The 23,642-nt window shown below is 35.4% G+C and overlaps 1 protein-coding gene across 2 annotated transcripts in view; it reads right to left on the bottom strand.

Annotated features, from left to right (window-relative positions):
* TENM2 (teneurin transmembrane protein 2) overlaps positions 1-23,642 on the bottom strand; it is a 3,550,639-nt gene that overhangs the window by 2,224,595 nt on the left and 1,302,402 nt on the right. Inside the window, exon 7 of one of the 2 annotated variants that reach the window (XM_041750468.1) lies at positions 754-844. The exons of the other annotated variant lie outside the window; for it this stretch is intronic. The gene's annotated coding sequence lies outside the window, so the exon portion shown is untranslated. The remainder of the gene's footprint in view (positions 1-753; positions 845-23,642) is intronic. 2 annotated transcript variants of the gene reach the window in all.

Raw genomic sequence — 23,642 nt, 5'->3', positions numbered from 1 at the left:
GTTCGTGAAAGGTGAGCAGCAGAATTTTTTAATATAAATTTGAGAAGTCAGAGGCGCCTCTCTCTTAGCCGCTTCATTTAGCACAACCAACTTTGATTGGCTCACCTTCCAACAGAGTTCTCTCTTGTAACATTTACTTTCTCTTTAAGGAGCTTTGTTTCTCATGCCGTATATCTGTCACACTTTTAGTCCTTACCTCCAAGTTTTTCCCTGCCACATTTCTTTTAGGTAAATGAATGAAGAGACAAACTGTGTCCTGTTACTTTTGAAAACATCACTGTGGCTCCCCAGGAAATAGGCTAAGTCCAAAATGGTCCCTGTCTTAATTGGAAGTTAGAACCAAAATGCTTCATACAATCTCATATTTGAACATGTTGCAACATCGTGATTCTGCTATCTGGGACGTCAAAATATTGAAACGCTTGGTATATTCATGTTATTTTAAAAAAGATCACATTTTCTACTTGTTAGCCTAGCAGATAGTCTTTTGACAATGTTTTTTCAGTATTTAATATATGTGTATATTCATATATATATATGTGTGTGATATGTGTGTGTGTGTGCGTGTGTGTGTAGTGTATAAAATAGCATAAACATGGTAATGGACCAGCCACCAAAGTATGAATTAAGGGAATTTGAGTGAGAAATGTAAATTAACTTTACTCTAACTTATCAAGAAAAATCAACTCTAATTATTTTAAATAATGGCCTCTTATATGGTCCAGATTTTAGAAGTTTAAAGGAGGCACTTACCTTACAAAGTTACTAAGGTTCCTCTTTCATTCAGGTAATTACTCAGGACACATGCCTAATTCCTCATGTAGACTTAAGAGCAAATTCTCACCTGTTGCAAATTTAAAATTGAGATCTTTTCAATACAGTAAAAAAACAAAAAAAGGTTCTCAAGTTTTATATTCATTTAATTGATAAACTTTCAAAAATGTAAGTATACATGCATACGATTTGGGTGTTAAATCATCCTTCATGAACTATCTTTTTTTTTTCTAGAAATTATTATTTTATAAGTAAAATACAGAAAATAGAAAATATGTATATTATTATATATATAATTATTATATAATATAAATGATAGAAAGTACTATGAAAAAACCTACATAAAGATATATACTCTTAAATGCCTTTATCAGATATGCTCAGCTCTTGTTTCTAGGAACAAACTCCTCAAAGATTTCACCTTCACCCTGAATATAGCTGTGACAAGCCAGTCAAGGTCCACTGAATCCAATTAGAGTAGTTTTCTGAGAAAGAAATTGTGATTCTTGACAATATTAGGGCAAAAACTGGAAGCTGTTTTAACCTTAAGGAGGGCAGTAGTAGCTACTATCATTTTTAATATGTGGCTTAAAAATCTGTCATCAAGCCCTAAGAGTCCCCAAATATTCAGCAAGCTGTACTAGAAGCAGTCATTGGTTGTCCTACACTACAAGTCTATAATTTGTCTATATTCTGTTGCATAAGATCAGGATAGTACTCAGGGGTTCAAAAAATTCAGAGCAGTGAACAGAAAAGTCACTGTCATCTGACAAAACTTAAGAGGGGATGATGTTTTGTGAATCTTCGGAAAAAAAGCTTAGAAGATTTATCAATTCAGAAATGTTCAAGTTATCCACTTCTTCCTCACTCCAGCAGTTCAATAAACACTGGAAAATCCACCTCTTACATATATCCTTGTTTGTGTCTCCTATTAAAGGTTTCCTACCATTTTTCCCATTACCTGGCTTTGTACTATAGCAAAATTCCCCCAAACAGTCACCCCTGCATAAACCTCTCTCTAGTCCACTCTGCACTGTTGGAAGCACCTTTCCAAACATAAATAAAAACGTGCCAGCCTTTGACTTATTTCACATCAATAGTTTTTCATCCTGAGATCAGTAGGAAAACAAAAATATTTTTCATGATCTGGCCTTAGCCTGTTTTGCAGACTCATCTTTTCAGTGTCTGTATGCTCTTCCAGTTGATTTGAAGCTAAGCAATACCAAACTCCATTTAATCTATAATCACACTTTGTGTATATGATTCATCCTACCTTTTAATCCACCTAGAAAAGTTCTATTCTTTTAAGTCCTGTTTTAAGATGTCATCTTATCAGAGGCCTTCTCTCTTTTACATCCTGAAGGAGTTTATTACCCTCTCCTCGAAGATGCCTCTATACCGGGGTGTTAGTGTACGCATGTGTTTACACTTCTATCACCCCTCCTTGAATGTGAGTCTTTCTTTCGGTATCAGTCTTATACATCATTTAGTTCTGAAGTGCCTAGCACAGTACCTGATTCACAGAGGCAAAGCATGGTGGACTGAGCAAATTTTTACTTTTGTTTTCATATACTACTGGAGATAAAAATTCCTTAAGTTAATACTGGCCATCCTCAATGCTTAAAGATCTTTGGCACTTACATTCTTTTTTTTTTTAATTTTTTTATTATTATTTATTTATGATAGTCACAGAGAGAGAGAGAGGCAGAGACACAGGCAGAGGGAGAAGCAGGCTCCATGCACCGGGAGCCCAACGTGGGATTCGATCCCGGGTCTCCAGGATCGCGCCCTGGGCCAAAGGCAGACACCGAACCGCTGCGCCACCCAGGGATCCCTGGCACTTACATTCTAATTTGAGGTGGTAGATAGCTCATGAGGCTCTAGGACTTTGGTTCTGCAGTTCCACACAGCATGTCTTTAAGTGAATGACTGTAATAATTCACCTCTGTCATGCTATAGTCCCCACAAAATGCTTAGAATCAACTAGAGGGGGAATTCTGGGTCCTTGGAAGTACTTTAAAAGAAGAGTTATTAGAACATAGTCCTTCATTTTAAATGAATTCCTGAAATTCAATAAATAATTTACCTGTCAGGTAAGCACAAGGACTAATAGACCATAATTCACTGACTGTCACACATGATATTTTTAGTAGGTTGTGTGACATTGAGAGAGAGAAAGAAATAAAGAGGTGAGGGAGGAAAGGAGGAAAGGGAAGGGAAGGGAAAGAAGGGAAGGGGAGGGGAGGAAAGGAGAGGAGAGGAAAGGAGAAAGAGGAAAGGGAAAGGGAAAAGGAAAGGGAAACGGGAAAAGAAAGGAGGGAGGGAAGGGGAGAGAGAGAGAGAAGGAAAGAAAAAAGGAGAGGAAGAAAGAAAGAAAGAAGAAAGAAAGAAAGAAAGAAAGAAAGAAAGAAAGAAAGAAAAGAAGAAAGAAAGAAGAAAGAAGAAAGAAAGAAAGAAAGAAAGAAAGAAAGAAAGAAAGAAAGAAAGAAAGAAAAAGTTTTATTCCTGAATGTCCAATGGCCACCCAACTATACATAAATAAGTCCAATATGTAAATTTCTTCCTTCTTGGATTTAATCTCCATAGGTACTACTAGATAGATATTTGTTCCCATCAGGTTAATATTTTCACAGCTAATATTTGGTAAATAAAATCAATGAAACATCTGTGCTGGGTTTTGTTTGTCAATGTTAAAGGAGGCCGGATGGAGTGAATTGCATAATTATACCAATCCCTTTACTTGCTATCACATGCTGGACATGAAGCTGTAATATCAATATAAACTGCATTTGATCAACATGCAGGAGGAATGCAGAGGCACTCTCAGTTTTTCTAATGCTCTTTCTACCTTTCGAAATTGAGTAGCTTTATATAATCCTCCTGAAACTTCACACCTCACACCCCTTCAAAGCCCAATGCTCACACATGGTAGCATTAGAGGAAGGATTATTAAAGACCCCCATTGGAACTGTGGCCTATTCATTTTCTGTGTAAACCATGGGGTTCCTGTGCAGACAGTGATGTGCCAACACGAACCCAAACAGCTGCTGTACTAAAGCTGCTCTGAGTGCAGGTGGGGAAACAGCTTGTGATATTAACAAGACTAGATCCTTCTTGTGGCTTTCTATAGCCTTTATTTAAAATACAGAAAAATGCTTTCAAAGACTTATTTATAACTGTATCAAGCACAGATTGCACCAACATTATGCTGCAATGAGCACATGTGTTATTCATACTGATATTAAGTATTTTTTCGCTTTTGAAATAGCCAAAAAGAAAAAAAATTCCTGAGGATGATTTCAGATAAGAACTACTAAAACCATATCAGTGAAGCTAACATGGGTGAAAATAGCTTTATTGAAATTAAAAAAAAACATGAAAAGAAACAAACAAAAAGATTCAGTGTAAACAGATAAATTGAGACATAAGAAACAAAATTTTTTAAACAAAAGTTTTATGGATATCACAGCTGTCACATGCAGTTTTTTCTCCTTCATATAAAGATTATAATTAAATTAGATTTAAATGTTCCACATCACCATGGGTTCATATTTTATTTTTTAACTCTGCAATAAGCCTTACCAGCATTCTTAATATTGAAAGCATATTCATTGTTTTCCCTGAACTTTATTAAGCTCCTACTATGTGTTACTGCTCTGTTATGTGTTCTGACCTACATAAAAATATCCAAGCTATGTGGTTCATTAAATGTCAATGAGGATGAAAAGTGGATAATGATAAGCAGTTACAAGCCAAACAATGCAGGCAGAGTCAAGCAGTAGATACGCAATCTTCAGAAGTTTACTTAGTCTTCTGGTCTCAGTTTACTCATCCTTAAAATGAAGATCAAAATATTACCTATCTTAATGAGTTTTCCTGAGAAATAAAGGAGATATCACAAGCAGAACACATAAACATGATAAGCCATGCAGTAAACTCTCAGGAAGTAAGAGTTGTTATTATCCTGTAGTAATGCATAGGAAGTGGGATTATTTGGGGATGGCATTGGCTAAAGAGCTATACAGAAGAAAACTATCTTTTGCATTCAGAACACTGGAAATATCTGATTTAATAATTTAATAGGAGAGAGAACATCTCAGGTCTAGGGAAAATAAAGCAAAATTATGAAACTACAAATGAGCAAAGTATGTATTTTAGAATGTGATAGAGTCATAGAAGATATATTTGAAAGGGAGGAATGAATTTGTAGAAAGTCTTGATGTTAGATTGGTAAACAGATATTGAAGAGACACATCAATAGAAGGAAGGACAACATTCAAATGATTTTATTTTTCAATTTTTTAAAGATTTTATTTATTTATTCATGAGAGAAACAGAGAGAGAGAGAGGCAGAGGGAAAAGCAGGCTCCATGCAGGGAGCCGGACGTGGGACTCGATCCTGGGTCTCCCGGATCATACCCTGGGCTGAAGGCAGTGCTAAACCGCTGAGCCACCCTGGCTGCCCTCAAATGATATATCCAGCAGTTTTATTCAACCATTCTCACCTATGATAAAATAAATAATTTTTACTAAATTATCAATTTTATTTGAATTTCAATTATATGTACCCCCAGTTCAAAACTATGAGTTGTCCACTTCTCTGCTCCACTGTATCCACATATTTACTTTGCTTTAATTCTATTGAATTTCCATAACTTCCTATTTTTCTACAAATGCTTTTTTCTTATGGAAATGCACCTTTAAATTTGATCATTCCAAGCACTCTATTTTAGCTTGACCACACACACACACACACACACACACACACACACACACTTCTCATGATTTTAACAATCAGAAAAACTCTGGTTTACTATTGGGTATTGGTTTTAGAGTCTTGGGAAGTCATTTATTCTCCTTGGGTATCAGTTTTCGAAAAATTAAAAATAATGCCTGCTTCATTTGCAAGTAACAGTGAAGATAACAGATAATATTAATGTTAACATTATTGATGCTGTTGCTTTATAAAGTCTCTTCAGGAAAAATCTTTCTATATATATATGTATTAGTCAAAAAATATTGAAATATTTTTTAACTGGATAGCTAGGCCAACCAAAATCATGACCTTATAGAAAGATCATTTTACCATTGGGAAGTACCAAAATGCTATTCTTATTAATAAAGGAGAAAAAATGTTTCAATATTTTTTGTTTCAATGTTTGAAGCAAATATTTTCAAGGTGAAAAAAATAAAAAGTAGAGTGGGATTACATTAAAAATTGAATTAAAGTAAATGTCAAAATAATGATTTTGAATATTATTGACTGGTAACCTTAGGTAAAATTATCAATACTTTATATTTTACTTTGTTACACTTGCCTTATTAAATTATTTTACCATTAAAATTGATTGCCAGTATCAGATCCAAAAATTACGATTTTCAGTTTAAATTTTAGACACCATATGGCATCATGTCATTTGTGCAAGACTATATTAAATATTATGGTGTGAGATCTGTCACATATCACATAGATTAGGATAAACTTAGAGACAATCCCGCTATTTTCTAGGCATGAAATACTGAGAAGTGGAAAGCTTGCCTACAGAACAAGTACAATATCCTTTTAATCACATAACCAAAAGAATACTTTAAAAGTAGGCCTTAGATCTTCAAATTTTATTGCAAACAATGTAGCCAGAAAACAAAGAACCAAGTTTGTTCTTTAATTTTCCACTGAGAGAAATAAAATGTTCAGTGTATTTTTCACATGTTTAAATAATTTCACTTAAGTAATGAAAATATGCTTAACTTGAAAAATAAAAGTAAACTGAAATGCTATCAAATCAAAAAAAATTTAAAATATTTGCTAAATTTTAGATATTTATAAATTAACATAGACTTCTAGAAAGATAAATGAGGAAAGGTTATAGAAGATGGGTTAGAGTTGATAAGTCACCAAATTTTATATTTATATCTAGTATACAAACTTATACGTATTATGATCAATGATAAAATGATTTTACTACGTGTCACTGCATAAGAAAATAGAATAATGAAAAGGCACTATACAACTGACAAAGATTTCAAAGATTGCTCATATTGTATGCTATCTGTACAGAGTAGGGGAAATGGGCACTTTTATACAATGTTGATGAAGCCCAAAATGATATGGCCTTTAGAATGCACATATGTTATAAAGCCAGGATTCTAAATCTATGAATTTCATGAAGGGAAATATTCCAATATATAGAAATATACAAGGATGTGCTAGAATGTATACAGCAGTACTGTTTAACAATAATCAACAATTTAGAAAACATTCCAAAGCCAGCCAGTAGAAAATGTGTTAAAAATTTCCCCATACAATGACATGTCATAGGGCCAGGTAAATAACTGCATATTCAATGTGTATTGTTAAGGAAAAAATGAAAGTTTTAGGGAAGCATAATTAACAATATTAATTAAATAATTTATAATGATATATATCCAAATATTTTATTATAAATATCAGAAAATTCTGTAAAAAAAACAGTTACCACTTTATCTTTCAAGAATGAGACTATATAGAGCTTTATTTCCTAGATTATATAGTTTGTCTTACTGACTCTTTTCTAGAGGAAAAAAGTAAATATTAAACAGAACTCCCTCAGAATAATATTAACAGATACATTTATAATTACTCTGACATCCCATATTTTGCTTCATTTCAGACAATCAATAGAGTATTTGGGGAAAATGATTAATTTGTGTTTACAGAAATCACTTTTGTTCAGAGAGCTGGGAAGAAAGTATATAATAAATGTTTAATGTTTTGGTTGTGATTTTAGGCCTATCAATAATAAGGAGGATAGAGGGAAAGTAATGAAAAAAATATGTTCTAGAAGGGTGTTATACTCCATCTCTCAGAAAAAAGGAGAGATAGTTAACGATACAACAATAACAGACTCCTCCCTCATCATCCAAGGTATGCCTTTCCCTTTTCAGCATACAAGTAACCTAATACAAAATGTAAGAATTGTATTACATATCAAATTAATTCAGAACATGACAGGAAGGGCAGACAAGTGGCGGTTTTAGAAATGAATAGAGTTCATGAAGTATTTAATAAGTATTGATCCTGATTTCACCAGAGGGTAAGCTACTCTTTGCTACTAAGTTAAGCACTTTTGAAAGCTCTATCAACTATGAGGTCAGCAGTTCAGCTAATATCCAGTCATGAGCTACTGGCTCCATGTACTTCATGAAATTGAGGTGTCTTTTTCCAAATCTTTCTCCATTGGTTACCAACCCATTTGGGAATTGCAAAGAACATATATTTACATATAGGGCAAAGGGTGGGGGTCATCATTGGCAGATGCTGAATAATGGTGTAGAAACGGGCCTATAATTTGCTACTGCCATCAATAGTCAAACAGAAAGACGTTTTCTGCAGATGTTTTAAAGTCCTCAAAAAGCGACTGAAGTCCCTTTGTGAAACTTGATTCCAACTTGGTCCTCTTTTTTTCTTTCTCTCTCTTTTGTTTTTGTGTTTTTTTTAAATTTTCAGTTTTTATTACAAAACTAGTGGCAGTTTCAGCATAACTACAAGAAAGATCTTAAGGTACAACACTTCTTTTTCTAAATTTTTAAACTGTGTGCTTATATGTCAGTCTCTTTGGACTTTGCTTTTCTCTCTGAGCTTTGATGCTTATCAGACTCAAAAGCTAACTGAACAGGAAAAGGTGATTTAATATCCTATGCTTCAAAATGTTCCATAAAAGAATTAGCTAATGTATTACCAACTTTATAGTTGAGCTCTTCTTTCCCTTTCTCTTTCATTCCGGGCTTCCAGATTGGCACATCTAAGAGGCAACTTGAAATCCATTTTTAAACTGAAGAGAGTAGAGATGTCCTCAATGGATTTTTAAAATTTTGTTAAATTTCTTTTTTTTTTATTTTTTAATTTAAAGAGTATCCCATGCTATGGACAATGTAACCACTGCCTGGAAATAGTTCTTAGTCTTTAAAAGGCCTTGTCTTAGTTTCATCAATGTGTATCCCAATAGTTCAGGATAATCACTTACCCCTATGGTTTCATGTATTTTGCAGCTATGTGAGATATTTCCCTAAAACCTAATACTTAATTAAGCCAGCTGGATAGTGTAGATTTTTTTTTTAAGTAAAACCCGAGCTAGTATGAGTATAAATACAATGATAGGACAAACAATTTTACTACCATTACTTCAACTGATAGAGTTCAAAGTCAGGTTAATTTGCCTAATACCTCAAATGCAGATTGCTCACAGTTGTAATCATCATCTCATTCCTTACGTGGTCAAGATGAGGAATAGAAATAACCTGGCATTTAAAAACAAACAAACAAACAAACAAATAAAAAAGAAATAACCTGGCATTTTCAAGCCAGCTAAAAAAGGATCTCCTTTTTCTTATTCTCTATCCAGTGCTTTCTGTGCACGAAATGATTATCAAACACCAAATTATTTTGCTTAACCTTAAGTTTACTATAAAGCTAATAATGTATATTTTAAAAAAAACCCTTAAGTTCTGAAATATCCTTAAGCAATGATACTCTCCACATTATGCCACCTTGGTTTTTTGTTAGTGATTTCCTTTGAAAGCAATCCCCTAGGTATGGCTTAGCAGTTAAAATAGCATAGCTCTCAGAGGGAAAACATGCATTTCACTTGTGAATGCTGTTTATTTGTATATTAGCAGCTTCCTAAATGATTCTCATAAAAAAATTTTGAACTATAAATAAAAATGGTTAACAGAATTCTCCTACTCTCACTCAGCCATAGGTGGTCCCTTTGATGTGTCTGATGAAAATTCTTGTAAATTTTTGGAATTATATGTGATTAAAAACATTTTTTAAAAGTCAGAAATTTCATCTAGCTATAGCAAGGAAGATATAGTGTATAAAACAAATGAAATAGTCTTCTCAAAAACAAGTAAGGTGTTCCAACCAAAAATCCCAAAATATATTTTATAGCAAGGTAACAGATATATTTTAAATGCTCTTTTGATAATAACAAGACAAGTTATCAAATATTATTTTTATGTAGAAAATTATTGAAAAGACACTAACTTTTTTATCCAGTAATTAAAACTATGAAGTATTAGCACTTATGTAAAGTAGAATAAAAATTCAGAATTTTATCTCCAACAGAAAATTTAAAACACAGAAAGACAAAGGAGAAGACAAAAAGGATTATACACAACTGGTTTGGGAGAACTTATTTGTTGTCAGAGATGTTACATCTCTGACTCACAACATATCTTACACCAAGTCTAGATGGATTTTAAAATTTTCATGGTAATTATTGAGTAATTAAAAATGAATAGGTGCTGAAAAGAGAAAATGAGAGGTGATATAGGAATTAAAGCAGTAGAGGTGGCTTTCTCATAACATTGAGAAAGAGCCAGAAAGTTCAAGTAGCTCTTTGGGTCTCTCTGCATCTCTTGGAGAGATAGGAACAGAGGCATGGGTGTAAGAGTGGACTTGAGCAGAAATAAGAAGTCCAGCTATACATGAACTTCTTAGAGGCACTTATGAGAAGTTGATTTGAAGTTACTTATCATAGAAGATACAAAGCCCTATGTAATGGAGAAAAGATAAACTCTCCTCTTTTCAGGTAGTTTAAGTGTAGTTACACAAATTTTCATCTTGTTAGGACACAAATGAGTTGCCAAATATTCCAGGACATATCACAAACTGATTTCCCCAAAACTGTGCCTTAAATTAGAATCATTATCTAACCAACTTTTTCCATTATGTAGAGCATAATCTCAATTATTATTTTTTGAAAAAGACACATTTCCCAGATAATCATTGGCTTAAAATCAAGGCAATAAGTGAAAACTTCTGGTACTTTTAGATGTCACTTGATAAAGTTTAAAGAAAAGGAGCCAAATATATTTAATGTAGGTGGCAATTGTTTTATAGTTAAGTGACCATAATTACAAATCTAGAGACTGCCATTAATCCCTTTAGAGGCTTGATGCATCACCATGTGATACATTAACTGGCTATACTTTACTACTTAAGGATCATGAAAACAAACCTACAGGACAACACAAGAGAATATAGAAACAGATAAACGAACTAACACTAATCCATATATTTTGCAAATGGCTATTTATGCCTCATAATGAACTCTAGGAACAGAAGTATATGCAGATTAAAAAGAATATTGATCTTAAAGAACTTGGCAGCAGTATAAATGAGGTGCTCAGGAAACTACCTGGATGGCAGAAATCAGTTATGATAAAAGACATGACAGAAAAGACACAGGTAAGGTTTTTGTACCATTACTTGAAATGAGGAATGAAAAAACTACAGTACTTCCAAATTAACATATTATATTTGGTAATATCATTTTAATGTATATAACTGCCATGTGCATATTCATTTAATTAATATTTCATGTCCAGCTGGGACTACTTTAACTTCATTCCCAAGAATTTATATATTCAATTTCTAACACTCAAAAGCAAATATTGAGAATCTAGTAGAACGTAAATCAGAGTATTTGTCTGATATTTGAGGGCATTATACCTTTCTAAAATTTGAGGTGAAGAAAGGTAATTCAAAGATAATAAACATCAATATATGTATGTGTATAAAATTATATTATAATAAATAACAGTAACTAAAAAGGGAAACATGGGGCCTCAGGTTTTGGTAATAACTGGGTTCTTTATTTGGTTGCAGGTTACACAGAAATCTTCATGTTGTGTGAACACATCAAGCTTTGTGGTAACTATGATTTGTGCTGTCTGTGTATGTATGTTTTATTAAATAATGGGGGACAAAAAGAATAGTAGTTCTAAAAGTGATAATAATGATATTAATATTGCTATATAATAATGACTTTCTATTGATATAGCATTTATATATAATACAACATGGCAATATATAATATTAACAATTTTCTAAAGAAAAAGCAGATACAATTGAAAAGACAATATAACAGTTTTTTAAAAAAATATGTTATATATTTATTCAGGAGAGACACAGAGAGAGAGAGAGGCAGAGACATAGGCAGAGGGAGAAACAGGCTCCCCACAAGGAGCCCAATGCAGAACTCGATCCGGGATCCTGGGATAAGGACCTGAGCCGAAGGCAGACACTCAACTGCTGAGCCACCCAGTCATCCCACAATATAACAGTTATAACAATAATACCACTATTATATTCATATAATTTGATAACTATGATATTAAGACTTCCTTGAATAAAAAAAGAAAAAAAATCCCACAAGAGAATATATGTTTGGAAGACCACAATATTAGATCTTTTTCACTTTTGAAAGTAAAAAAGATTGCAAATAAGCAGCAATGGATGCCATTTATGATTTTCAAGTCAGAAAAAAATAAGAAAGTTAATAATTATGCCCAGTGTTCGTTAAATTAGTTTGAAAGCAATAGGTAATATGTTTCTATGCTACATCTGGGAAGGTGAATTGCTTGAGTACCTTTGGAGAATTATTCAGTAAAACATATGTAGCTTTTGACCAGTATTCCTACCCCTTAGAATGTTTGTAAAAATATTTCAAAATGCAAATGACTATATTTACAAAGATGTTTATTCTAGTACCCCAAAGTATCTCAAAGCAGAAATGTAAATCTTAAAAATAAAAATAATAAGAAACATCTATTTAATGAAATCATATGAAACCATTAATACACACTAACATCATATAAATTTACATATATATGCATAATTTTGTATTATATGTACAAAGATAATAAATAGAAATTGTTACTTTTAAGGTAGGGTGGATTGGAAAATTTAGTTTAATTACATTTAAAATAGTTTTTTATTTTTTTTTCCAACAGTTGGTATCATGCTGATTTTCTAATAACAACCATAAATAAACTCAATATAAATTTATAATCAAAATGGGAAATATTTGTTTTAGTGAGATATATTTGGGGTTTGAATTTTTTTCAGATATATATTTCATTATTTTTTTTTCTCAGTAGCTTTTATTACTTAACAATTTATCTGGAAAATATCACTGTTTCCTATAGATACATATGTGTATGTATATACAGATTGTTTTAACCATCACAAAAATAGTTCACAATATAGATTTGTGATCTTCATTTCCTTAGTAAAATGATTATGAACACTAGAAGGCTTTTTAACCCCTATCAAAATGAAGCTATAATCCAAGTCTGTTCATGACTCTTTCTGAACACATACTTTCCAGGGTAAATACCAAGAATTACATAGTTGGGTTATCAGCAGTTTTAGTATTAAGAGTTAATGCATATTGCCCTTTGACAGGCAGCACTCCCATGACCAAAAGGACAATCTGCATTCAATGAGCTTATTGGTACATAATTTCATTGATCTTTATTTTTTCCCAATATGATGAGTAAATAAAAATCTCAGTTATAATTTGATTCTTCTGATTATTGTAAGATTACATATGTATTTTGTATGTATAATTCTCAATTTATCTATCCTGTTCTCATTATATCCATTCCATATATCTTTTTTTGTATCTAATCTACATATCTTTCAATTGCAATAAAATATGCATAAAATTTACAATTTTAAGTGTAGAGTTTGGTGGCATTCAATACATTTGCATTGTTAACAATCATTACCACTACTTACCTCTGGAATGTTTTCAGTTTCCCAAATTGAAACACTGTCCCTATAAATTTTGCAACCCGAAGTATCTGAGAAGGAAAAACCTACACTACTCCCGGGTATCTCCTTCCCTCTCACATTGCTACCAAACTCACACCACTGCTCAGACCAGACACATGGGAGGTTTTCCCCATCAAGCAGTTCTCCATGATACCAATAGGGTATCCTACACTTTGGGTTGATTTGGTTTTGTTGTTGAGTGGTGGAGTCCTCTATATATTCTGGATAGTAACTCCTTATCAGCTATCCGATAAGCAAATATTTCCTCCAATTCTGTAGGCTATTTCTACGTTTTTTTTGTTTTTGTTTTTGTTTTTGCTTTCTTTACTTTTTTTTTTTTATAATGTCCTTTATACCCAAAAAGTTTTATTTTTTTTTATTTTTTTATTTTTTTATGATAGTCACAGAGAGAGAGAGAGAGAGAGAGGGGCAGAGACACAGGCAGAGACACAGGCAGAGGGAGAAGCAGGCTCCATGCACCGGGAACCCGACGTGGGATTTGATCCTGGGTCTCCAGGATCGCGCCCTGGGCCAAAGGCAGGCGCCAAACCGCTGCGCCACCCAGGGATCCCTAACTTTTACTTTTGTTGCTGTGTTTCTGGTTCCACATCAAAAACAAAAACAACAACAACAACAAAAAAAAACAAAATAAAAAACAAACAAAAAAAAAACAAAAAACAAAAACTGTTGCCAAATCCAATGCCTTGAAGCTTTCTTTCTATGTTTTCTTTATAGTTTCAACTCTATTTTTAGATCTTGATTCATTTTGACTTTGTTTGCATAAAAGATATAAGGGTAAAAGTCCAACTTCACTCTTTCATATATGAATATCCAGTTTTCCCAACACCATTTGTTGAAAAAGTATCTTTTCCACATTGAATTCTCTTGGCACCATTGTCAAAAATCGTTTCATTGTATACGTGAAGGCTTATTACTGGGTTATTTTATTCCATAGGTCTACATGTCTCTCTTTATGCCAGCACCACACTGTTTTTATTACTTCAGCTTTGTAGTAAGTTTTGAAATGAGTGTGTGTGAGACCCCCAATTTTATTCTTGGAAATTACTTTATGCTTCATATTCCATATTATTAGGTTATACAGTCTTCAACTTTCTAGATTTTAACACAGTGACTTGAACATGTCAGATTCCTTACAAGTGGTTGACAAGTGACTAACTTATTAGCTTTCCTCCTAGATCTAATTTCAAAATTAAAACTTGTTACATTATATCTTAATTCCACATCTCTATTTTCCTTCCTATCTCTATTTTTTAACAAAAATGTCTTAATTTTACATTTTGCAAAAATTTTCAGCTAATTTAAAAACAATGATCAAGTTGTGTAATTTTATGGCATTCAGTTTGATTTAAAAAGTCATTGCCATCATAATTAAGGCCAATTTATTATACTAATATATAGTATCATTTGATGGGTAAAACTAAATAGACTATTGTAGTGATATTAGGGAAAAAATGTAGGCTAAAATAAATTAGAACTTTAAGTGAAAAAATAAAAATTCCTGGCAGGGAAGAGTTAAAATATATAAGCAAGGAAGAAGAGAATATTTTTAGCTGGGTTTTAAAGAGAGTTAATGAAATGGAGAGTACTGGAAGGCTGTTCTAGATGGCAGATGGCCGATGGCAGGAACTGCAGAGCCTTCCTGATGCAGTCCTGGCTGTGACATCAGTTGAAGGAGTTGGGACTGGAGTAGAAGCTTAGAAAAAGTAGTGATTCCTAGTTTGAAGTGGTTTCAAAAGTGCATCTGTGAAAGTTATATAAAATTCTATCTTGCTATCAAAAAAAGCAAAACCTTCCTGATATATCCTCAGATGGAAGACAGTCATTGAAAAACAAAAGGCAAGTTATGTCAGAAATGATCAAATACTAACACCTGCCCTCATTATATGCTTACTATTTTGGGGTGCAGGGCTAATGACATTCTAAGTATTTCCTTGTTAGCTATAAAATGGTGGAAGCCAGCGGGCACCCAGATCTGCCTGACTCCAGAGTAGTCAGTGCTCTTGGCCTCTCCTCTTTTGCTTCCTTCAGCTATTTGTTGACGATACAACAAAGAAAACAGCAAGGACTTTTTACCTGTATCCTTATTTTCCTTTATTATTTTTTTAAAGTTAGCACAAACAGATTGTTCCTATTCTTCACACAAGTCTACACAGGGCACATATAGAAATAGAAATAAAAGGCAAAAATATTTTATCATACATTCATGCTTTAGGACAATGTTGCTAAAAAAAAAATTAAAAATTCAAAAAAAAAATCCTAGCACAGCTTTCTTTCTTTTCTTCTTTCTTTCTTTCTTTCTTTCTTTCTTTCTTTCTTTCTTTCTTTCTTTCTTTCTTTCTTCTTTCTCTTTCTTTCTTTCTTTCTTTCTTTCTTTCTTTTCTTTCTTCTTTCTTTTTTTTTTTTTTTGTCTTCAAGAATTCTTATCTAAAAAGGGTATGGGGGTGGGGGCACCTGGGTAGCTCAGTTGGTTAACCTTCTTCCTTCAGCTGAGGTCATGATCCTGGAGTTCTGGGTCCCAGGATCCAGTCCATCATCAGGCTCTCTGTTCAGCAGAGAGCCTGCTTCTCCTTCTCCTTCTGCCCCTCCCTGCTTATGCTCTTTATCTTTCTCTTGCTCGCTTGCTCAGTCATTCAAATAAATAAATAAAACCTTTAAAAAACCAAAACAAAAAACAAAAAGGCAATTTTTATTTCTTTTTAAAAAGATTTTATTTATTTATTCATGAGAGACAGAGAGAGAGAGAGAGAGAGAGGCAGAGATACAGGCAGAGGGAGAAGCAGGCTCCCTGTGGGGGAGCCTGGTGCAGGACTGGATCCCAGGACCCTGGGATCATGCCTTGAGCTGAAGGCAGATGCTCAACCACTGAGCCACCCAGGTGTCCCCCCAAAAAAGGGAATTTTTAGAGCAAGATTTAGTTATTTTATAGAATCAAAAAGTAAAGTTTTCTATTTAATAGCCTGTTTCAAATACTATTTTTCTCTAACTATGAATATGTGTACTTTATTATTAGGAAGTAAATTCCAAAGCAATGATCATTCTGGAGTAGTCTAGTGTTACACTTATCACCTCTGAATCCCTCCTTTCCCAATTAGACAACAGTTTGTCTTGTTAGGTATGTATAACAATCATTAAGAGCTGTCAACATTAGAGGCTCTTTACTCATTGCTGTGAGAGTACCAAGTTTAGGAATAATTTTTGACCCTATGATTTAGTTGTTTACATGAGACATAAATAAAATTAAATTAAATTGCTAAATGTATGGTGAAAATGAAAAATGCTTTGAATCTTGCGTGCAGAAAAAAAAAAATCACTGTGAATTTCTTCTGTCTGATACCGAAAATGTGAGGAGGCTTCTGTTTGTGTAAGAGTATATGAGCATTTTGGTGATAAATTATATATTTCACTAAGGATTTCAGCAGCTATGTGTATTCAATACTTACATGTAACTGCCAACAAGTACTGGGAATTCTAAACAGCATGTATCTCAGTATGTGGATCTTCTTTATTGTTAAACTATGTCATTTCTACTTTTGGTTTTTCTTCCTTAAATTAGATTTTGGAAAATATCCTTAACCTTAATTTCTTAGCACAGACCACATTTTTCCTATTTGCATATGACACAAACATAAGAAGTAAGATACATTACAAAATACATTTTAAAACAAAATAGTTTGGACTAGAAAATAAATATATGTTTCTATTAAATATTTACATTGATTTATACTAAACTTATTTTCAAGTGGATTTTCTGACCTATGGTTATATGATTATTAATCATTTTTTACTGAATTAAGTTCATTATAGAATTTCTCTAAGGTCTGTTCACACAGTATTCCTTTCTTTTTTTTTTTTTTTTTTTTTTTGGCTTCATGACAGCGAAGATTGACATAGTGGAGGCCAGCACTTGATTAAAATAAGTGGTAGTCAGTGTATTTAAAATCTGAATGTCAGCATGAATACTTTTGTGGATCTCTGAAAAATATATAATCCTCTATCAAAGCTGAAAATATAAAAATTTACTTACTTAAGGCATTCGGGTTTAGCACACAGAGTTTATTATTATTATTTTTTTTATTGGAGTTCAATTTGCCAACATATAGCATAACACCCACTGCTCATCCCTCCAAGTGCCCCCCCTCAGTGCCCGACACCCAGTCACCCCAACCACCCGCCCACCTCCCCTACCACCACCCCTTGTTCATTTCCCAGAATTAGGGGTCTCTCATGTTTTGTCACCCTCACTGATATTTTCACTCATTTTCTCTCCTTTCCCTTTATTCCCTTTCACTAATTTTTATATTCCCCAAATAAATGAGACCATATAATGTTTGCCATTTTCTGATTAACATATTTCACTTAGCATAATATCCTCCAGGTCCATCCACGCCAAAGCAAATGGTGGGTATTTGTAGTTTCGAATGGCTGAGTAATATTCCATTGTATACATAGACCACATCTTCTTTATCCATTCATCTTTCAATGGACACCGAGGCTTCTTCCACAGTTTGGCTATTGTGGACATTGCTGCTAGAAACATTGGGGTGCAGGTATCCCGGCATTTCACTGCATCTGTATCTTTCGGGTAAATCCCGAAAATTCGTGATTTTATAGTAGTGCAATTGCTGGGTCGTAGGGCAGGTCTATTTTTAACTCTTTGAGGAACCTCCACACAGTTTTCCAGAGTGGCTGCACCACTTCACATTCCCACCAACAGTACAAGAGGGTTCCCCTTTCTCCACATCCTCTCCAACATTTGTTGTTTCCTGCCTTGTTCATTTTCCCCATTCTCACTGGTGTGAGGTGGTATCTCATGGTGGTTTTGATTTGTATTTCCCTGATGGCCAGTGATGCGGAGCATTTTCTCATGTGCTTGTTGGCCAAGTCTATGTCTTCTTTAGTGAAATTTTTGTTCATGTCTTTTGCCCATTTCATGATTGGATTGTTTGTTTCTTTGCTGTTGAGTTTAAAAAGTTCTTTATAGATCTTGGAAACTAGCCCTTTATCTGATATGTCATTTGCAAATATCTTCTCCCATTCTGTAGGTTGTCTTTTAGTTTTGTTAACTGTTTCTTTTGCTGTGCAGAAGCTTTTTATCTTGATGAAGTCTCAATAATTCATTTTTGCTTTTGTTTCTCTTGCCTTCATGGATGTATCCTGCAAGAAGTTGCTGTGGCCAAGTTCAAAAAAGGTGTTGCCTGTATTGTCCTCTAAGATTTTGATGGAATCTTGTCTCACATTTAGATCTTTCATCCATTTTGAGTTTATCTTTGTGTCTGGTGTAAGGGAATGATTAAGTTTCATTCTTCTGCATGTGGCTGTCCAATATTCCCAGCACCATTTATTGAAGAGACTGTCCTTTTTCCAGTGGATAGTCTTTCCTGCTTTGTCGAATATTAGTTGACCATGAAGTTGAGGGTCCACTTCTGGATTCTCTATTCTGTTCCGCTGATCTATGTGTCTGTTTTTGTGCCAGTACCACACTATCTTGATGATCACAGCTTTGTAGTACAACCTGAAATCTGGCATTGTGATGCCCCCATATATGGTTTTCTTTTTTTTTTTAATATTCCCCTGGCTATTCGGGGTCTTTTCTGATTCCACACAAATCTTAAGATGATTTGTTCTAACTCTCTGAGGAAAGTCCATGGTATTTTGATAGGGATTGCATTAAATGTGTAAATTGCCCTCGGTAACATTGATATTTTCACAATATTAATTCTTCCAATCCATGAGCATGGAATGTTTTTCCATCTCTTTGTATCTTCCTGAATTTCTTTCAGAAGTGTTCCATAGTTTTTAGCTCTTTGGTTAGGTTTATTCCTAGGTATCTTACCCTTTTGGGTGCAATTGTATATGGGATTGACTCCTTAATTTCTCTTTCTTCAGTATCATTGTTAGTGTATAGAAATGCCACTGATTTCTGGGCATTGATTTTGTATCCTGCCACGCTGCTGAATTGTTTTATGAGTTCTAGCAATCTTGGGGTGGAGTCTTTTGGGTTTTCTATGTATAGTATCATGTCATCTGTGAAAAGCGAGAGTTTAACTTCTTCTTTGCCAATTTAAATGCCTTTTTTTTTCTTTTTTGCCTGATTGCTGAGGCTAGGACTTCTAGTACTATGTTGAATAGCAGTGGTGAGAGTGGACATCCCTGTCTTGTTCCTGATCTTTGTGGAAAGGCTCCCAGTGTGTCTCCCTTGAGAATGATATTTACTGTGGGCTTTTTGTAGATGGCTTTTAAGATGCTGAGGAATGTTCCCTCTATCACTACACTCTGAAGAGTTTTGATCAGGAATGAATGCTGCATTTTGTCAAATGCTTTCTCTGCATCCATTGAGAGGATCATATGGTGATCAATCACATTGATTCTTTTACGAGTGTTGAACCAGCCTTGCATCCCAGGGATAAATGCCACTTGGTCATGGTGAATAATCTTCTTAATGTATTGTTGGACTATTGGCTAGTATCTTGTTGAAAATTTATGCATCTGTGTTCATCAGGGATATTGGTCTATAATTCTCCATTTTGGTGGGGTAATTGGTTTTGGAATTAAGGTGATGCTGGCCTCATAGAATGAGTTTGGAAGTACTCCATCTCTTTCTATGTTTCTGAACAGCTTTAGTAGAATAGGTATGGTTTCTTCTTTAAACATTTGATAGAATTCCCCTGGGAAGCCATCTGGCCCTGGACTTTTGTGTCTTGGGAGGTTTTTGATGACTGCTTCAATTTCCTCCCTGGTTATCAGCCTGTTCAGGTTTTCTATTTCTTCCTGTTCCAGTTTTGGTAGTTTGTGGTTTTTCAGAAATGCGTCCAATTCTTCTAGATTGCCTAATTTATTGGTGTATAGCTGCTCATAATAAGTTTTTAAAATTGTTTGTATTTCCTTGGTATTGGTGGTAATCTCTCCTTTCTCATTCGTGATTTTATTAATTAGAGTCTTTTCTCTCTTCTTTTTAATAAGGCTGGCTAATGGTTTATCTATCTTATTAATTCTTTCAAAGAACCAATTCTTGGTTTTATTGATGTGTTCCACAATTCTTCTGGTCTCTATCTCATTGAGTTCTGCTCGAATCCTTATTAATTCTCTTCTTCTGCTGGGTGTAGGATCTATTTGCTGTTTTTTTCTCCAGCTCCTTTAGGTGCAAGGTTAGCTTTTGTATTTGAGTTCTTCCCAGTTTTTGGATGGATGCTTGTATTGTGATGTATTTCCCCCTCAGGACTGCTTTTGCTGTATCCCAAAGATTTTGAATTGCTATATCTTCATTCTCATTAGTTTCCATGAATCTTTTGAATTCTTCTCTAATTTCCTGGTTGACCCTTTCATCTTTTATCAGGATGGTCCTTAACCTCCACGTGTTTGAAATCCTTCCAAACTTCTTCTTGTGATTTAGTTCTAGTTTCAAAGCATTACGGTCTAAAAATATGCAGGGTATGATCCCAATCTTTTGGTATTGGTTAAGCCCTGATTTGTGACCCAGTATGTGGTCTATTCTGGAGAATGTTCCATGTGCACTTGAGAAGAATGTGTATTCAGTTGTGTTTGGATGTAAAGTTCTGTAAATATCTGTGAAATCCATCTGGTCCAGTGTATCATTTAAAGCTCTTGTTTCTTTAGAGATGTTGTGCTTAGAAGATCTGTCGATTGTAGAAAGTGCTGTGTTCAAGTCACCAAGTATAAGTATATTATTATCTAAGTATGTCTTAACTTTGGTTATTAATTGATTGATATACTTGGCAGCTCCCACATTCGGGGCATAAATATCCATGATTGCTAGGTCCTCTTGTTGGATAGATCCTTTAAGTATGATATAGTGTCCCTCTTCATTGCTTACTACAGTCTTTGGGATAAATTTTAATTCATCTGATATGAGGATGGCTACCCCTGCTTTCTTTTGAGGACCATTTGAATGGTAAATGGTTCTCCAACCTTTTATTTTCAGGTGGTAGGTGTCCTTACATCTAAAATGAGTCTCTTGTAGACAGCAAATAGATGGGTCTTGCTTTTTTATTCAGTCTGAAACCCTGCACCTTTTGATGGGGTCATTAAGCCCATTCATGTTCAGAGTTACTATTGAAAGATATGAATTTAGTGTCATCATGGTACCTATTCAGTCCCTGTTTTTGTGGATTGTTTCCTTGGACTTCCTCTTTCTTTTACAGAGTCCCCCTTAATATTTCTTGCAGGGCTGGTTGGTGGTCACATATTCTTTCAGTTTCTGCCTGTGTTGGAAGCTCTTCATCTCTCCGTCTATTCTGAATGAGAGTCTTGCTGGATAAAGTATTCTTGGCTGCAGGTTCTTCTCATTTAGGCCCCTGAATATATCTTGCCAACCCTTTCTGGCCTGCCAGGTCTCTGTGGAGAGGTCTGCTATTAACCTAATATTTCTCCCCATAAAGGTTAGGGATCTCTTTGCTGCTTTAAGGATCTTCTCTTTATCTTTGGAATTTGCAAGCTTCACTATAAACTGTGAGGTATTGAGTGGTTCTTATTGATTTTCAGGGGGGACCTCTCTATCTCCTGGATCTGAATGCCTGTTTCCCTTCCCAAGTTAGGGAAGTTCTCAGCTATGATTTGTTCAAATACACTTTCTGGTCTTCTGTCCCTTTCGGCACCTTCAGGATCCCCAATTAAATGTAGATTTTTCCTTCTGAGGCTGTCATTTATTTTCCTTAACCTATCCTCATGATCTTTTAATTGTTTGTCTGTTTTTTTCCTCAGCTTCCTTCCGTGCCATCAACTTGTCTTCTATGTCACTCACTCGTTCTTCTACCCTTGTTGTTAGGACCCTTGTCATTAGGACCTGCAGTTCAGATTGCATCTCATTTAATGATTTTTAATTTCAGCCTGTTTAGATCTAAATTCTGCAGTCATGAAGTCTCTTGAATCTTTTTTGCTTTTTTCTAGAGCCACCAGTAGCTTTATAATTGTGCTTCTGATTTGGCTTTCTGACATTGAATAGTAATCCAATTTTTGTAACTCTGTGGGAGAGAGGACTGTTTCTGATTCTTTCTTTTGTGATGAGTTTTTCCTTCTAGTCATTTTCCTCAGTGCAGAGTGGCTAAAAACAAGTTGTACTGGAAAAAGGAGAAAAAGAAAAAAGAAAGAAAGGGGGGGGGGGACAAACATGAAACAAAAAGCAAGGGGAGGCATCCTCTGATTGTATATACTGTAAATCCCTCGACTTCCCCTGGAACTTTCCAGAGCTTGGTCAAGAACTTGCTCTTCTCCTGTCCTTCCAGCTGGTCTTCTGGGGGAGGGGCCTGCTGTGCTGATTCTCAGGTGTGTGCACCTGGGGGAGCTGCCCAGCCCCCTGCCAGGTGCATGGCTCAGTGGGAGCTCTTTATCTTGTGAGGCCCCTGCTCCCTGGCGGCCCTGCCCGGTCCCAGGTACAAGGTGGCACCAGGAGGAACAACCCCACTGGCGGTGGCCAGCTCTCCAACTCCGCAGTCAACTCCCACAGTAACTACCGCAGCTCCCAATCCGCACTGGCCTGGATGCTCCGGGGCGGGGGGCGCGGATCTGCACAGCTTGGGGCCCCCGGAGGCAGGGCGTCCTTGATGCCCTGTGTCCTCCCGGCCTCCGCCTGTCCCAGGGGAGCACCGAATCTTGGGCTCTGTACCCCCCTGTCCTGGGCTCCAGGGCTTGCGCCACTGGAATCGGGCTCCTGGGGCGCGGGCCCCCCTACCGGTGGAGCCGCCCAGAGCGGACGCTTGGGCTCCTCCCGGGGCCTCGCCAGGTGCGCTCCAGCCCTTCTCCCCGGGGCGCAGGTGCTCTGTTAGTGCCCCCGAGAACCTGAGGGCATCCCCGCCCCTCCTGGGATCCTGCCCGAGCTCCCTGCCAGCGCCTTTCCATCCTGGCAGGTTGGTGAAGCTCCTCCTTCTCCGGTTGGGGGCTCTCCTGTCCTGGGGGCTCTCGCCCAGGCCTTAGCCCGGCTCCTCACGGGGCCCCTCACCCTTGGATGCTTTTTATTTCTTTATTTTTTTCCCTTCTTCCTACCTGGATAGAAGCGCGAACTCTTCTCCTTGTAGCATTCCTGCTGTTCTCTCTTTATATCTCAGGCCGAATTCGTAGGTTTTCAGGATGATTTGAAAGTTATCTAGGTAAGTTGGTGGGGACAGGTGACCTGGGGACCCTTCTCTTCTGCCATCTTGCCCCACCTCAGAAAGACTTTTGAAAATAGAAATTTCTAGCTCATACCCATTTCAGAATGAAAACAAGTTATAATTTATGTTAATTTTTTTCT

The sequence above is a fragment of the Vulpes lagopus genome, chromosome 3 (assembly GCF_018345385.1).
Source record: "Vulpes lagopus strain Blue_001 chromosome 3, ASM1834538v1, whole genome shotgun sequence".
In the NCBI taxonomy this organism is placed as follows: Eukaryota; Metazoa; Chordata; class Mammalia; order Carnivora; family Canidae; genus Vulpes; species Vulpes lagopus.
This window is presented reverse-complemented; position numbering and strand designations above follow the sequence as displayed.